We start from the raw sequence: 19,101 nt of genomic DNA, 5'->3' as shown, positions 1-19,101 counted from the left end.
CATGGAATAGCACTAAGGGGTCTCAAAGGAGTAGAGAGTGGTAGTTCAAAGTAAGGATAAGAGAGCAATTGTCTTCAGGGGTGGAGGAGTGTATTGAAAGAGCAAGTTACTGGACTTGCTACCCTCTTCCAACAGGCACCCCAGATGTGCCTGGCTTCAGCTTTAAAAAGTTCACTTCACCCAAGGGATGATTTCATTTTAGCATTAAGAGAGTGAGGATATGCTGCTGTTTATGCTTTGTGCTGTCTGCATACCACCAGCACTTCAACTTGCGTTCTCTTGCCAGCAGCCTTGAACACAAAGGTGAAAGCACTGACATCGATGAGACACAGAGCCCCAATTCTGTATGTGTAGACGGCCACGGCATCAAAAAGCCACTCCTACCAAATGAGTTTTAGATTGCTACAGGAAGGGACAATGAGAGATTGTGGTCTGAGTCCTGGTTGCCTGAAAGGCTGCCAGCTGCCCCTCACTGAGGAGAAGGGGAACATCACTGTACTGTGGGAACTCTTCCCTCTCCAAGTACTGTCAGAGGGACAGGTCATGAGCCTGATGCTAAATTCAGGGAGGGGAGAAAAGGAAGAGCAAACAGCAGCAGCACTCAATCCCTGGGCTGCAGAGCTGTGTACAAGCAGGGCCTCTGGACAGACCCTGGCTATCTGGTGAGCTCTGCAAGCTTCCTGCACGTGCAGCACACAGCCAAAGTCGGGGTATGACCATGTCACCATGTTCCCCTCTGGGTCTTCCCCTACCTGGCACTAGGGACTCAGGCAGGAAGTGGGTGGCTCACCCCAATGAATCCAAAACATTCCTTTGTACTGAGGTTTTGCTCTGCCTAGACAAAGGTTTACATTTGAATTCAGCTTTTCTTTCTGTGGTTAATTCCAGCCTTATGGAAAGGACTCAAGGAGTCTGGCTGTAGATAGAGACAAGGAGGATTCTCTCAGACACGACTCAGTTTGAGCTCTGCTATATAAAACAGTCCAGTACATGGATTTCTTAGGGGAAGGTTCAGTAGCAGATGTGTAGAATTTATACATTTAGTAAACTAAGCTTCTTTGCAGCAGGAAGATGTTCTGCTTCGAAGATATATAACCATTAACTAATGGTGCAGTGCATACTTAAGACTGTATTTAGATGCAAGTGGTCAGTATGCACTTCTCATTGCTTGCAATTTTCATGCACACACACATGCATGTATATTTGTTCAAATGTAAATCTTTAAAGGCTTGTAACATGTCCTTTATGGTACAAATATGGTAAATTATTATTCAGATACCAATGCTCAGCAGTTCTGCAAGGAACTATGGCTGCCACTGAAAGAGACGTGTAAAAACCAGAAAGAAAAGAGCAATGAATAAGTCACACAATGTCCACCTCAAAAAAAACCATAAAAGAAGGTACAAGAAATTAAGCATGATACAGTAAAAAGGAATTCAGAGAAAGAGGATTTTGTTTTATTTTGTTTTTGTCCTAGCATGCACACGAGTAACTTTAATATCAGTGATGACCTTGGGGTTGTTGGGGCCCTGGGCAAGAGAGTCATTTGGGGCCCCTTAGAGGTATGTACTCAGGTAAATATTAACTCACCATAGCTGTACTGTGGATCTTTTTAATATCCTTTGGGGGAAATAGATAAATAATCAAGGCTTAAGATGCAAATAGAACCATTTCCTTGCAAAAACTTCACTCCCAAAATATTTGGGCCCCCTAAAGTGTAGGGCCCTGGGCAGTTGCCCGGTTTGCCTTCCCCTAAGGCTGGTACTGTTTCATATAGTAGCCTAATGGAGGCGGGGATGACTGGAGCAGCAGACCCAGGCACCACCTTTATGGAAAAGGGCAAAAATAGCTACTGCTGCTGGAAGTACAGCAGCCAACACTTCCCTGTGTACCGCTGATACTCTGTTATACCTTTGCTCTAATACATAGTTTCTCAACCTGTGGTATGGGTACCCCTGGGGGTACATGAGACACAGGCAGGGGGTACACAGGTACCCCAGCACTCTCACCCTCTTTTCATCTCTCTCACCCCTTCCTCCTCTCAAAACTACGGCAAAAAATTTCCCCAGTAATAATTTGGCGTGCCGCACTTTGCACGGCACTGGGTTCAGCCCTCCTAGCTTGGCTAACATCACGTCTAGCCCAGGTACATACTTAAGCTGTGCACTCCTAGTGGAAAAGGTGGCAACCCTACCCACACCAGATCAGACCATCATATCACGACCTTATATACACAGCCCTTCCAACATAGGGCACACATTAGTCTGTAAATATAAAATCCCCTCTAAATTGAGTGTTGGGGTACTTATTAAAATTTTCAGAAGTTAGGGGGTATTTGCTACTTAAAAGGTTGAGAAACACTGCTCTAATATACACAAGTGTGAGTAGAACAGTCTTTGGTTTCCAGACAAGAACTTTTCCAGACAAGAACTGTGTCCAACTGTTTCCACAGTATCTAATATAATTGACCCTGAACTTATTCATAGTAAATCTGTTGAAGAAGAAAAACACAGTAAGAGGACATTTATGGCTTTCTTCAATTTCAGACATATCTAGTACATCAGACAGACAAGGAAAATGGTGATTGCTTTGTCTCCTAAAGTAAAAACTTCCTGGAAGCACTTTAGGGACTGTAAAACATTCTAATGAAATATTGTTTGTTTTAAATATTGTGACGACCCTAGATCCAGGAATATGTAGCAAAAACACATATCTTGAGTCAGGTTAGGCCACTGTTTTACTGTCTTCCTAGCGTCACTGATAAATGGATCCTCTTGCCTCATTTCTGCTAGATGAGTGAAGTATCAAACTGGAATAACTTGAGTAACAGCAAAAACAAGATAAAATTAATGAAATATAGTATTATCTAGTGAAAAAAACTAAGATATCCTTAATTCCTTTAGTTTCAAAATACATATTACTCTTTATGTTTGGTCATGAAGTGTGAGAAACTCTATGGAACCAACTCTCTTGATATTTCAGTCTTGTACAGTTAAATACATGTTAAACAATAGCAGTGACATGCAACAAATATTAAACAATTGTCTATGCTGCTTTTTTCATTTAAAAATGTACATAGATACATGAGGAAAGATTAGTGATGAGAAAAGCCTGAAAAAGTATAGTGGTTTGATTTAGCTCAGCATCTTTAAGCCTTGATGCTTTTTCAAGATGTATCCATTCCACATAGAGATGGATATTTAATAAGAACCATCTCTCTCTCTTCCAATATTCTCAGTGTTTTCACCTCAGTTGACTAGAGATGACTTCACATGCCATGCCTTGCTTCTGGTTTCCAGCTAAAACTGCTGACTAATGTGCCAGTTCTTGGTATTTGTAGGGGAGAGTCAGTGCTGTTGGTCTGGCATAAGAATTCAACTGAGACAGCCCATCATTTCATAGGAGCCACACAGGAGCCATCATATATAATACTTATGTTGGCATTGGTGTCCAGCCATTACTTAGAGATGAAAAGGTTCAAAATTCATAATATGATCTGAAGCTACCTGTGACAGGACTTGACTGCTGAGACCAGCCTTGGTGCTCCCTAGTGGCCTTGCTCCCTGGCCTCCCTAACCTCCCATTACGCCTTTGACGTTAACAAAGATAGACTTGGGATGCTGCCTGTAGAGGCCAGATTGATTCCCTTGGTATCACACTTCTTCACAAAGTACTCAGAGTTTACCTATAGCCTTCAGGGCTTTGCTGCCTTATCTACCACTTGTGGCCCTAGAGAACCTAAACATGTACCCCTAACTGTGCCTTAAGGGCCTCTAGCCATACTCATAGCCATACCCATGCCCCACAGATGCCACTCCATTACAATTCCATGGGCCCTCCAGGCCCAGGCAATAAACTCATCCCTGCAGGCTTTAATCCTTTGTTTGGGCTTCAGCCTTCCATCTTTGGCCCTTGTTCTCAAGCTGAAGCTTTCAGCCCAGCCCCACCATCTCAGACCTCAGCTACCCAGTGTCAGCCATTCATGTCCTTGGCCACTGCAATTCTCAAAACACAGAGTGCTCCAAGGACCCTGCTACATGGCCTCCAAGCCACCCCCATAGCCACAGTCTGGTCCTCCAGTTGGAACAAACATGAAACATGAACCATGCAGTTACAACTCAGACATAAATCCGCCTTGGGTCTCGAACAGCTGCAGCATTCCTACCCTAAGGAGGTGGCTTGCTTCCCCAGCTTCCAAGGTACCTCCCTTATTCTTTGGTAGCCAGCTCTCTCCATAGCTCCTCTTCCTACAGCAGGCAGGTATAAACTGTCTGCCCAAGCCCAGAGGCCTCTGTCTGGAGTTAACAGTGTTGGGGATGCCTGTTACAGTGCTACATATATCACTTCTATTAATGCATCTGAAGGTAGACTTTTTGATTTTAAGGGGTTTACTGGTATAAAACCTAGTTCAGTGGGGCATTGAAAACCTTCTGGAAAATAATGACTTGTCAAGTTCATAAGGACTTCAGTGCGCTCCAGGATTAGGTTCGTATGGAATATGTTAAAAAAAATTATACTGTGGATCAGATATCAATTTGGCTGCTACAGGTACTCTTATTTATCTAGACCTTATAGGAATGTCCAGTCAAATAAAAATAGATTACTGAGAAAGTATCAAATGTCATTTTTTGTGCAGGATTGTTGAAAAAAGGAAGAAGACTGGCATGGATCAGACTGTCAGCGGAATTTCTTGGCCTCTACATATATAGAACCAGATCCTTCTCCATTTGCCTTGGACTTCAGTAGGAGTCAGACTGAGCTCTTGTGTAACATTTATCATAATTTTTTTTTTAAGTGGCTTGCAACCAGAAGCAAATTGAATTTGTACTACAGACACAGAACAAACAAACAACCAAAATACAAAGTGTGAATTCCTTGTTGTTTCAGCCTCAACAACAGGCTCATGTTTTTCACTGTTAAAAGTCTGATGCTGTTTTCATGGACCGTAGTCCAGGGAATTTCAGTTACAGTGATGAGCATCACAATTCACACATCAGGACCTGCCAAAAGAGAGGAGTGGAGGGGCGGGGGAAAGCAAAAATGTACTGTTTATAGAAAAAAATAACAGGAAAATGTTGCTTAGAAAAAGCCACGGAAAAATACTGAGACCTTCCGCAGCACAGTTAACCCATTGACTGTGCAGGCAGCAATATTTTTAAAACAAAAGTTTGTAAGAACCCAATAAGACCATCAAAAAAACCAGCAACAATAATAGAGCAAACATCCTATCTAAAATCTACAAGAGTGTCCAGGAAGAAAACTATGAAGTTATTCACAGCCGTGGCTCTATACAGGGTTAGCAATCCCCCAGGAAGCAAGCCAGAACATGGCACATGAAATCATTTTGCTCAGCATGCCATAGCCAGCCTGGGCTCTGGGCAAGCCCTTGCCACTGGCCACAGAGCCTCAGCTGCTCGCAGCAGGCAGCAGGGAGACTGTAAGCAGCTGCACTACTGTCTGAGGAGCCCCCCCCCCCGCCTCAGCTCCTTGCTGGCGGCAAATGCACACGTCTCAGGGTCAATGATGTGGAAGGGGCCAGGCTGCACTGCCACAACAAAGATCAGACCCCTCATGGCTACCCCACCATCTGCCTCTGGCATGCCAACATCTTACAAGTTGAAGTTGCATGGTTTTTTGACACTCCGTCCAAAAATGTTGCTGACCCCTGGTCTATACACTAACAGTGGGCTATTGAAAGGAACAGTTCCGCCTTATCCCAACATTTCATTTGGCAGAGGAAAAAATTTGAGCCAATTGGCAATTGATTTCCTTTTTGTTCTTTCTGTTCCATTTTGGTGGTTCCCTGACGTACAGCCCAGCTCAAACATTTACCAGTCAGTGAAAAAAGGAGAAATGTGGACAGTAATGTATTTGGATGATTCACCTTTTGTGACTGCACGGTGTGTGTTTTGGAAGAGAGGTACCTATTGTCTTGAACACACAGGATGAAACAAGAGCTATACAAAGGATGTTGTTTAATAAGACTGCAATTTTAACTTGACTCATCTTTGTTTTAGCCATCTTACTAACTGAATTAGGCCATCCCATGCAACATAACTCATAACATACAGCATAGGACAAGTCCCCATCCCTTCTTTAATAGCTTCTTTCACCAGATACAAGACTTCTGTCAGGTCCATCAGCTTCCATCATCTGACTATGAGAGTGGTCAACCACTGGAGCAGGCTACCTAAAGAAACTGTGCAATCTCCATGCTTGGAATTTTTCAAAAGCAGGTTGGACAGACACTTGGCTGGGAGATGGTTTAGTCAGGAATGATCCTGCCTTGAGCATGGGAATGGACTAGATGACCTTGTGAGGACCCTTGAAGCCCTACTTTCCTAATCCCACGATCCTATGAGGGAGGACAGGCTGGGGAAGGAGGATGTTTTCCATACTTTAAAAAAGGTATTAGGAGTCCCACCCTATTCCCAGCTTCTTTAGGAGAGGACTTCTCTGCATAGACTGAATTCTCACCCTAAACACCCACCACCACTGGCATCAGCAATTAGCCTGGGTGCCTCTCCCTAGTCTAATTGGTCCACAGACCATTCCCTACTTTTGACCAAAAAAATTTCCATTTATCACTTGGGGAGGTGTACCAAGTGGCCTCTTAGTACGTCAGGTATCAAATATGGTATCTGGTAGGTCATACTGACTCTCACTATTTACATCACTTCTGGTATAGTCTGTGGGCTACTATCCCAAACTGTATTGTGGATGTAAGCAATCCAACCCTGAATGAGTGGGATCCTACTTTACCAGGAAAACATCAACAACATATGCTTGGACACTGCAGTTTCCTTTTCTGAGGGAACTTCCTTCACTGGAAAGAAAAATGGCCTCAAACTTACAGCTACATCACTAGAAAAACCTGAACTGAGAATCTGGAGGCCTAGCTGTGTATGAGTGAGCTCCCTGATGATCTCCTGCACCAGTTCTTCAAATTCCCCGTTCTTCCAAGTGACTTGCTATACCAACAATTACCAGCAGGAGCCACTGCCTGGTTTTTCTTTCAGAATTGCCTCTTGCTCTATCCTGATTTCAACCTGGCAGTGGTCACGGCCACGATGATGGCAAGAATTCTTATAGAGTAATGCTGTATCCTTACCAAAGTTTACTGAGTGCCATTTGTCCTTGCGGGAACCCCAGAACCGCCAAATATTCAAACTTTCAGCTCTGGCTCTGTGAATGTTGTATCTTCAAGGATTCCCTGTTGCACTCATTAAAGGATTGTCCAGTCCACTACTTTAACAGGGATGGGCTCTGTGCTACTTCCTTTTAAACCAGTCATGAGGGGAGGGAGGGAGGGTGTTTGCATTGGAGGGACTGATTTAAATACTCTCCCTCCAGTGCACAGTGGCGAGTGGCTGGCTTGGGCCCCACCAGCATGTCCACTTACTCAGGGCTTTCTCCTTGCCTCCACAGATCCCCCTCTCACCATCTTTTGTAGGGGACCACCTAGGACACCAGTGTTCTTTGTTACTGCTGTTCTAAAGTCAGCAAGGTTGTGAGCCTTTCATTGTGTTAGTTCATGAATCTGAGTGGCCAGTACTCCAAGTTTAGACCTGGAGAGAGTGAGTGAGATGAGAAGACAGATCATGTCATGAGATGAAGTTTCAGCTGCAAACAAAGGAGGCAGGAAATTCATTTTTATTGTTTGAGCTATGTGCCTAGCAATTTCTTTGTTTTGCAAAATTTTATCATCAATTTTACTGTGCTCTCATCCCAAATTCAACCTAGTTCCTAACTTTGGGCTCATGAATTGTTCCATTAAAATATGTTTCGTCTTCTCTGCACTAATTGATCGGCCATGATACAAATTGATCAGCCACAATAAAAAGGGAAATGAGGAGTTGACCAAAGTCTGTGTGGAGTTTCTTACTGTCCTTACTTACCTGAGCTAAAATCAATCCACATATATTTTGTATAGAACTGGACATATCATTTGCTAATACCATCCCAGAATTAGAAGACTTATAGGATCAGAATTTACTGCCCTCTGTGGAAGGTGAGGGAAAAGCCATCCCTGACACCCTTTTTTATATGAATTATTATATTGCTTACCCCTAATTCCATATACTGTCTGTTCCTGCTGCTAGATTTGTCCATGTTCTGATTATGTAAATCAGAAGATTAGTTGTACAAAAGGCAGGGTAGCGATACACCTTATAGACTAACTGAATCAGATATGCATCAGCTTTTGCCAAACTTGTGCAAGGTTTACTCTAAAGTGTACAAGTCACTGTATATGTAGTGATTCCTGGTCTGGGAATAAGATTCAAGGCCCACAAGGGAAGGTAGGGGGCTCTGCCACACAGAGCCTTTCTGTCCAAGCATTTTGTTTTGCTTTGTTATCTCTTTCTTGAGATTCTCCAACCACCCTCTCCCCACGCTGCAAGTGCCAGTCAAAGAAATGAAGCAGTAAAACTATCTTGTTGGTGTGCCCTGCTGCTACTCTCAAGATCCCCGTCTCCAGAGTGCTTGAAAATAGTGGCAGGATAGAGTAATGCCTCATTTCTTGGTTCTGGCTTGTGCAGAACAAACAGGTAAACTGCACTAGAGGTACCAGATTTGGGACCATATAACATTTGATCAACTAATTTCAAAGTCATCATCAACTCATCATTGACCAGGTCAGCAGAGGGTCTTGCAGGGGTCAGTTACTGTTCCTATGTGATTTATCAAAGACCTGAAAGAAAACAAAATCTTTACTGATCAAGTTTGCAGATGACAGGCAGATCGGGGCTTAGTAAATGATGATCGATCAAAAAGAGCTTTCTGGATCACTTGCTGATCAAAAGCCAGTGTTATGTATTACATTACAACTAAATACATCTAGAATCAAAGAATAGGAGGTTAAATCCTAGGAAGCAATGGCTTTGAAAAGAACTTGGGGATTTTGATAGAAGTCAGCTGAACAGGAGTTCCCAGCGCTGGGACCAAAAAGGCTCAGTCAATCCTTAAATGTATCAACAAGGTAACCAGAAGCTGAAATAAGGCTATTGATGTATCAGTCACCGGTGTAACCGGTGTAATCACTACTGGAATACTGTGCCCAATTTTGCTGCTACTGGTCAAGAAGGATGTTGATAAACCAAAGAACTTTCTGAGAAGAGGAATGAGAATGACTGAAGGGATTCAAGAAGACAGTCAAAGTAGTTCAATTTTGTGAAACTGAGAGAAAAGAAAAAAATGAAAAGACAGCTCAAAAACTGAGACAACTATGTCTGCAATCAAATATAGAGCCTTATCTGCCTGTAAAGAAATGATCAAGAAGAACTGATCTTCTTCACTGCATGTGCAGCAGTTTTGATTAGACATATTGTGTTACTGGCACCACTGGATTCTGTAGTTAAATGTTTGGAGGAAAATATTACAACCTGCAATGCCCCATTATTATTATTATTACTCAGAGACTGTAGTTCTCTAGTGCCAATACTATGCTCGGTGGACCAGAACACACACAAAATCCCTTGAGAATAAAAACTTGGCAGTTTGAGATTTCTAGATTTCTGGGAAATTGTACCATGAAAAAATAATGTGACATTAGCAGTACTAAGGCCGGTTCTGAGCTTAGTCTGGCTACATTTAAAAGTAGAGCCTGAAAAAATTGTTTTACAGGCTCATTCCAAATTGCTGATATTGGATCTGATTATAGCCTTCTGCAGAGCCCAAAGGATGTGAAGTGGAGTGTGGCCAGCTGCTGAACACAGGCAACCACTTCACCTGGTAAGAAACTGGTTCTCGTTTCAAAATTATGGTCCTTCAGTACTAGGTTTTGAAAAATTCAAACAATAACTGTATTTTAAGGGAGGACAGTCCATGAGTCCAGTGTTAAGATGGAGCTGTTCAAACATTTAACCTCAACATTCTTCACCTACTAAATAAGTTTGACATTATATGAAGATGGGCACAAAAGTCCAATTCACTGGGTTTCTTTTGTTTTCTGGTGTGCTATAGTGTTATAGGGAAGGTACATTCTGAAAAAAAAAGTGCAGAGGTATAAAACAAATTGATAAGCACAGATGGTTTTAATTGTACAAAAAACAATGAAAGATTAAACTAGTGATAATGAGTTAGTAGAGTGCAGCAGTTTTATACTTCACACTGGCTTACAGAAAATAACCTTTCTGCTTCAGATATAAGTATAAACATATGCCTAGTGAAGAAGGAGAGGACTGATTTTAACCCCCTAATAGTGAAGACAAATAAAAAACACTAGAAGCTAAAGAAAAACCAGAACGAGCAAGAAAGTGTGAACCAGATGAATAGGCTTAGGCAATTGTGCCATGAGCAATGACAGCAATACTAGCAAGACAGGGAAGAACCCAGGAAGATGGACCAACAGTCAGCCAGCATGCACCAAGCCACAAGTCAAGGAGGGGAGCTGTAGCTATGCCAAATCAGCTGGTAGTCGGTGGAAGTTGTGTGGTAGGGAGTAGGAAATCTGAAGTGACAAGTCTTGTGTTTGAAGAAGTGAAATAAGCAGAGGAAGAGGTGTGAGAACAGCTAAGGGGGCAAGATTTATGCAGAGTTTTGTGTCCTATGGTAGCCCTGGAAACTCAAAAATTTTTGAGATGCTACCAAAGGATACTCAAGGGAGCCTATTACATCTAAAGTTTAAATGATCCTGGGCAACCACTGAAGCTGAGAAAAGTGCTAAGCTACTTTTTCTCAATATGCTATATAACATAGTGCTGACCACTGCCATGAGAGTGAGGGGGAGTTGCAGCATGAACAGTGATTGCCTGAAGCTTTTATCTTCCAGCTGCCTTTCAATAACAACTATTTTGTACAGAAATTCACAGTTTCTTGTTGGAAATTTCACAGAAGCCAGTATGTCCCTGTGAAATATTTCAACTTCAGTGAAACTACCTATGCCAAGAAGAAATATTTTCCATCCCAAGAGCATCAACTACCCCTAACTACAATGAGAATTGGGTCTCCAAAGGAAACACAATTATTCAATATTCTTTGGACATAGAGAGGTGTATGATAAAGCAGAAATATGAAGTCTGCATGTGCAAGACTATTTGCTGCAGATGTTCACTTATCCTAAACTTAAATTTAATAAATGTTGATGGTCTTTAAATCAGTACAGTATGCAACAGTTAAAGTTTTGGCTTTAGATACTGGGCATCTGGCCAAACCCTAGAAAAGTTGTCATGAGTTCCTTCAAACACAGAGAAGCCCCCTGAGAACAGAGGTCTATCCATCATGAGGTCATATTAATTTTATGTTCCAGTTCTCAGAACAGAATTTAGCTTTCCCTGCACTTTTTCTACTCATTTAGTACACTACAACAATACCCCATTGTTTTATTCACTATGAATTACAGTCTTGGACCTATAAGCAACATTCTCTTTCAACTAAAAATGTTATGGAAGTTCTTTTATGAAAGCAAAGCTGAAAGAAACAAAGAAAAAGGAAAAGAAAACAAGAAACAGATATATCACAGCCTGATGTCCCAGAGAATAAATTAAAACCGTCCTTGACTCAGGGGTTCCTGTAGCATTAGCTTCTATGTCCTTTATACCAGAACATTCTTCTTCTTTTTTTTTTTTTGAAGTAAAACCAATTTTCAAATTTTTACTTCAAAGCAAGTGTAATTGGTCATCTTTTTTCTTTAAAAAAAAAAAAGCATAAATTCAAAGCATTTAGTCAGCTTGGACCTTGTTTCCTATGCTAAATACACCTCATGACAAGGTTAGAAGACTGTTGTTGCAAGGCAGAAAAGGCATTTTTCATTAGTGAGGGACAGTCTCCAAAATGTTTAAAAGTTTGGTCTGTTAAAGAACCTTTGAAGTTGTTGTTTCTCATTTGAATTGGTTTGCAGCCCAGCATAGTGCTACAGGCTCTTGAAAACAGGCCCTTCCATAAGGCTTCCATTAGTTTTAAGAGGGGGAATATAATCTAATGGGCTAAAAACGGACATCAGATTTCTCCTGGGACAAAGCCTTCTCTTTTGGGATCCTACAGTTATATGAGCCCATTGTCCCACTTTGAGAGGAATAACACTTTTTCCCCAGCACAATCCGGGCTAATTCAAATTAATTGCCATTCAAACTCTGTGCATAAATAACCATCCCACATCTGTTTAGGTTCAAATCAAAGCCTGAAATCAAACCTGGGACAATCAAACCTGGGATAAACCTGATATCTGTTTTTAGACCTAGTTGCAATATGGAAGTAGGAGTTCTAAGATTGGAAGCATTCTCCAACTATAACACAAAGATGCTGTATGACTATAGGCAAGTCATTTAACTTATTGAGGCCTCTCTTTCCATGCACAAGAAATAAGATAACATTTTTACTTTGATGTGATAGGTATCTGTATGGTATCTATATGGCCCTTCTTACCAGAGCATGTGGTCATTAAACAGACACTAATGATTGTCCTTACAATGCTACTTTAAGCTAGAGCAAGTAACATCACTGGCCATGTGTAGACGAAATGAGGTATCAGATGCAGCATTAAGGCACAGAGCAGTTAAGTGATTTAAAGATGAAACAAGGTATCAGATGCAGCATTAAGGCACAGAGCAGTTAAGTGATTTGCTCAGCCTAACACAGGAAATCTGTAGCAGATTGGGTTGGCTCCAGTTTTCATTGGGCCAGTTTTGTTGCTTGGAATAGGCCCAAAGTTGAGGGGTTTTTTTCTTTAGGGCAAAAATCTTACTGGTCCCAGGATTGGTTTTAATGTCAATACCTATTAGATTGACCCCTTTTCCATCTGGGATTGTCTCAGAATACCATACAGGCTTTGCTGGTATTACAACATCTAATAAAAATAACAAACATATGTGAATTACAGGAATGTAATTCCATCTGTGGCTTTTGGTGTTGACATTAATCATAAGACAATAGCTCAGTCCACCAGATACCTCCTCCCTCCTGCTGACGTACCATAGTAGCTCTGTGCGTTTCTACATTTTGCTCATTCTTTAACTTTGCTGAAGACATATTGCACTTAAGATTTTTTTAAATAGTTTTCATTGTTGCCATCAACATAAAGCTGGGTCAACAAACGGCTTTCTGGCAGTAACAAAACTGCTGGAATTGGTCCCTGATTAGCAGTGCTGTCTGTAACAGCAAACTTTGCAACCATGTTTAATCCCACACTGGTACAGTTCAACCAATGTAGCCATTCAGGAAACTATTGTGTAAACAGGGCTTCAGTGGCTTTTCCTACAATACAAGTGATGGTGTAGGTTCTCAAAGTAGGGTTAGGTGATAAAATAGTAAAACCATCTGAGTTATTTCTACATCACAGCTTTTTCCTTTACTGTCATCAGTAGAACTGCACCAGTGGTGAAGTACATCTCTGAAGCTCACTTACACAGATGCAGCTAGACAAATGCCATTCTGCCTTTTCAAGCCACATCTTCCCTCGTACCATAGAAGGTCAATCACTCAGGCTCATCCCTGCCATTGTAAAAGAAGCTGTTAAAATTTGATTTAACTGGATTTAGCTATTTTGTAGGCCTTTGTGAGTCGGCAGCGATCTGATCCGGCTTCAGATCCAGCTGCTTTGCATGGCCGCGATCCAATCTGGAGCTCCAGACCGGATTTCCACCTCGATCTGGCCGAAGCAGCTCCAAAGGTTCAGAGCCACCTTGGAGATCCAGCCATAGGGTATAATGGGGAATCAATGAAATTATCTATAACTTAGTTGTTTTTTGTCCGTTTTGTTTGTTTGTTTTGTTGTTTTTTGTCTGATTTGGATGAAATTTTCAGGGGTGGTAGACTCTGCTGAGAGTATGAAACCTGCCACATTTCAAGAAGCTATATCAATGGTATGGATAAATAGAGAATTTCATTCTTTAGTCTTCACCATGGTCAGTTAAGCACCACATCTTCTTCTACCCCTTTTTTGTTGATAGGGAACAAAAGGCAGCAAGATAGTTGGATGTATACATTTGTTCAAGCTGTTACTCCTTACGGCTAACTGAAGAAAAGCCTCTCGATTTTCATGACACACAGTGGGATCATCTACACAAGATGCTAACTGCGCAGTAGTCTAATAATACTATGCAATAGTGCATCACAGCATGGACAGAGGTAATATACCACTGCGCAGTATTTTTAGGTTACTGAGCAGTAGCATCACTAAAAAGGCATTCGCTGGTGCTACTGCACAGTAATTCCAGTTATTACATATTTATTTAGTACTTGATTATACAAGTACTAAATTATATTCTCAATAATCACTGCATATTAATGAATGTGTAGACACACCCAGTAGGTCACAGAGCTGGATTTCACTACAGGCTGACCTGTACAGTGCTGCAAAATGGGCTGCATTTGATTCAGATTCGGATTCGACCCAAATTGGGGACAGTGATTCAATTCATTGCTTTGGATCACTGTCCCAATTCGATTCAGCCAAATCCAAATCTGAAGATTCGATGCTGATTCAGAGAATCAGAGATTCAGCCAGACACAGCTTTACATGTTTTTTCTACATACCTCAAGGTACCAGCTGAGTCTCATTAATGCTGCAATGCTGGGGCGGATGGAGTGGCAGGAGCGGGGAGGGGCGGGAACGTGTGCTTGGTGATGGACCCAGGAGGTGGATCAGAAGTACTTCTGGTCCACTACTGGGTCCACTGCTGAGCATGCTGGGGACCCCCCCTGCACTCCTGTGGGATGCTCCATCTGCCCCAGCCTCTCAGCATTCACGAGCTGCCTGGTACCTTGAGGTATATAGAAAAAACATTTAAAGCTGTGTCTATGTCTGAATCATCAACTTTCTCTGAATTGATTCAGAGGGTTCTAATTTGATTTGGAGAGATTAATGGGTCTCCTGATTCAATTCGGATTCAGAGATTCAGCTGTTGAATCGGGTCGAATCTCCACCAAATTGAATCAGTGATTGAAGTTTCGCACAACCCTACTGCTCAGCTATACCATATGCCATAAGGAATGCCCTTCTGCCATTAAACTTCCCCATTAACTCAGTATATCCTCACATCAACCAATATAAAATGTTGCCAAATCTCAGCTGGATAATGCTAGAGTCTCTAAGAATGTGCAGAACATTCCCCTGGATTATATTTCTACATGGAGACCATTTCCAGGGCAGCAGTGAGACACTCATGAACCTAGAATGTGTAATGACAAAAATATATTATTCAATTTCTTTTTACAAATCTGCTTAGTTTTATAACATAGACTAAGACGCTGTACAAAGGACTCCCAGAGTTGAAATACAGTCAAGCAACAGGCAACATACACAACTTCAGTCTGTCAAAGGAAAAAAACCTGACACAGAGCACACTGTAGAACTGATAAACTTACATTTTCAAAGTGGCATATTAAAGCTGGACAAATAATAAAAGTTACTGCCTTATTTTTTTCCAGAAATAATAATGAATATTGTCAAACTTTTTCAGAGAATTTGTGCATGAAAATAATGCAATCAATAGAGAATGTAGTTAAGAATTAATTGAACGATCTCTTAGGGTTATTCAGCCAGATCTCAGCTTGTACACGCCGCGGAATTTATAAAATACACCCATCCAGCCTGCTTGCAAACCCTGTCTCGGTGCAGGAAAATGGTTATTTGTGAATGCAAAAATAAGGCTGCAGTAGCCTGTGACCTGTTATTTGTGACTCCAGTTTCTTCGTTCACATTTGGCATTTCTTTACTATCTAGATCTAGGTTTATACAATCTGCTAACTCTATCCACCCCTGTAAATTTCATCTGGAAAAACTAGTTCACATACCATATCCATTGTATTCATATGTCCTGTAGTTGCAAATTATGCAGACCTGGTAATTGTGAAGGCAGACATTGGCAGTTAGAGATACAGTTTGCTGGCATGCATGCTCAAATGTCCCCCTATGCATGTAAGCATGGAATTGTAAACACAACTTAGATGCTTATAATTTATCTTTAAGACTTTGGCTGATAATCTTTGAATTGAAAGAATCTCTCATTTTCAAAACATCAGCCCTAATTTCTTTCCAGAAATCAATGTCTGTTTTAGAAAGAAAAATATATTTTCCATGCATTAACCTTGTTTTCAGAGTATAACTCTTCTTTCAGAAATGCATCTCATGGGGGAATAAGAATTCTCTCACACCTTCCTCTCATCTCTCTGGGATACTCAGCACCGAGACGTGCAAGAAAGCCTAACCATGGAAACTGTCTGTGTAAACAGCATAACAAATTTTACAGTAGAGATCTGAATACATAGGAGGCTAGATATAAAATTAAGTTTGGGTATTTTTGCCTATTGCCTGCTGAAGTTGTGACCAAGTGCCTCATGAAAAGGAACACATTTTGTTGTTGTAGCTGCTGTCTTCATATCAAAGATACATTATCCTTTTCCCAGCCCAGCAAAGCAGCCATAAAATAGACTGCATTCTCTGAAAAGCTTTGAGAAAAGGGGGAGGGAGGAGCAGGGGAAAGAAAAAGAAAAAGATTAACCCCTATTTTGAACCCCTTCCCTCCAATACAAAAAAAAAAGGAAACAAAGCAAAGCAAATAACTTTTCACATTAAAATATCTGTTTATTCTCAGTAGTAAAGAAAGACCTAATGAAAGGTTAGTAAACAGTGTAAAGTAGAGTTAAGAGACAGCAGATCCAATTTTTATGCCAGACAGAGTATACCCAGTATTAATTATCTGTTAAATTCCATTTAGAGTATCTGGATGCAAGCCACATAAAGCTCGAGTTCAAAGGTTTGACCTGATGCCCATTCATGCAACAGCATGGATGGATGGTATATGTACATATCGGGGGGGCGCCTAGGGTGACATGTAGATGAGCCCCATGGAGTCATGGACAACTCCCCACATAAAAGAGTGATTCAAACCACAAAATGAAACTTCACATGGAACTCCAACAAAACAAAAAGCACACTGGACTTCGACAGCATGGGTCTTTGTTAGAGGATGGTGTTTAACTGGATCCACATGTAAGGAATTATAAATCGCCAGGTCTCCAATAGTTCACCCACTGTAATCATAGGAGTAATCAGACTGAACAGAAATGGAAGTGGTTCACTATGGTATTGCTTCTTGGAAGCCCTGTTCACATCTGAGTACATAAAAACTATTATGCTGTTGTTCTGGGTATTCCTTGTCAATGAAATATAGAAACTCAGAGGTTAGAGATCTATCCCTTTAACCCTGGCGTGAGCAAGATGCAAAGCTTACTGGCATGACTCCTGTTAACCTCTAGGGACCTACTAACTGTCATTGTTGCTGGAATGTTGTAAATTCCATCTATTTTCATTTTTTATTTTATGTTTTGTAATCATTCCCTGTTTCAGTTTTGAACATGTTTTTAAATCATTGCCAATTCCTATTTTTAAAATATATTGACAAACGGGATGTTGATGACTGTCCATTAAACTGAGCACGTAGTAGGCCACGCACTGCTCTCTGTTATGCTGAAATGAGTCATTGGTATTATTCCAGATGTATTCCTATAAAAATCTAAACAAAGCACAGCCCAAAGGTATACTTTTAATTTGGGGACTTAGTCATAACACAACGGGCTTGATTTTTCAGATGCTCAGAGCACATGTACCTCCAGGTGAAACCTACAGAACCTGTTAGTATTTAGTACCTCTCCAAATCAGATCTTAAAGAAGCACTCCAAAAAAAAAAAAAGCCACAAGCCATCCACTTTGAACAATTTGACTGTAATGAATTGTCCACTGGTGTAAATAAAGAAATTCAGTCAGGGACAGATACAGAGTTAGAATAAATTCTTATACTTAAGCTTTAACTGCTGGTAGAAGGTTTCCTACCAGCAGCATGGTTTTATGTCATGTGTTGAATAGGATGCATGGAATACAGATCTTATTAAATAATATCAGAAAGTAATTTCTAAGATACTGGGGGTGGCAGTCAGAAAAACTAGTCCTGAGCACAAACACGCATGTATCACAGATCCTTGCTTAAAATTCACATGATGAGGATTAATCTGGAATATCGCTGCTTTTTGAGTTCCAAGAACTATTACTTGCATATTGGTTTTTTTGTTGGTCCTTACAAGAAAACAGACTCAGGGAAGAGATTCCAGATACTTACCCAGCCAAACTTTCAGTGCAGTGAAAGGGAAAGAAGATCACTCAAACACTCAAGGACAAATCTCATGAAGCTGATGTTTGACAGGAAATTGTACAGGAAGCTAATTCACAGAGATCAAAATGAGGGTGGTATGTTCCCAGGACCCAGGGCAAGTCAGAAATTTGGCAGCTAAATTTTGTACATATGGTAATTTGAACCGAGTAGCTACAGGAAGGAGGGGAAAGAACTGGCTGAAATGTAGTTCTTACTGCAGGAAAGAAAAATCAATGAGGAAACACAAATTTCAGTGTCATTATAAATAAGAGATAAGCCATATAGCCAAGGCATCCTTCAAATAAAAACAAGGTTATTTTACCTTTATTTTAGGGTCAGAAAGATTATGCTTGGGAATAAAGCTCAGACAACCTCTGGATTTCACTTGCTGGTCATTTAATGTGCAGGACTGTGTTGGCCCGCATGAGTCCTCATCGTTCTTGTCCATTGAATGCATATTTCCCCTTGCCATTGAACTTAAAAAATATGACATGCTTAGAGCACGTAAATGAAACATGTTATGGAAGCCCCTGAATGGGTGGCATCTTCAAAGAAACTTGTACAGATTCAGCTTTAATTGAACATAAAATCCTACCTCTGTAAACCTGAAAAAGGTGTGCTGGAAACCAAGAATGTATTTCTCTTTACTGCCCCCGCATCATATTTTGAATGACACAGAGGGATTTGAAAAGTCTGTCAGTAGTGCAGGCTACTGCTGATGGCTCCCATAATTGCTACATCTGATGCTGAGCAACTAGGATATTCAATGAAAAGTTGATCAATAGCATGATATATGGGAAAAGCCAAGTTGACCAAGCACAGGAGAGCACAAAGAATTCATTCTAGTTTTGACACTGACTCTCTGAGATTACTCGTAAAGTAAGACTCACAGAAGCTAAAGGTATAAAACTATTTTTTTAGTTTATATTTACAGTTAGAGGATAAAAACGTCCTCTTTCACTCTGTCAACCAACTGCAGATAACAGTAGCTAAATCACAATCTCTTTGAATGTCT

Source organism: Alligator sinensis, unplaced genomic scaffold (assembly GCF_000455745.1).
Source record: "Alligator sinensis unplaced genomic scaffold, ASM45574v1 scaffold169_2, whole genome shotgun sequence".
Classification (NCBI taxonomy): Eukaryota; Metazoa; Chordata; order Crocodylia; family Alligatoridae; genus Alligator; species Alligator sinensis.
Note: the sequence above shows the minus strand (reverse complement) of the source record.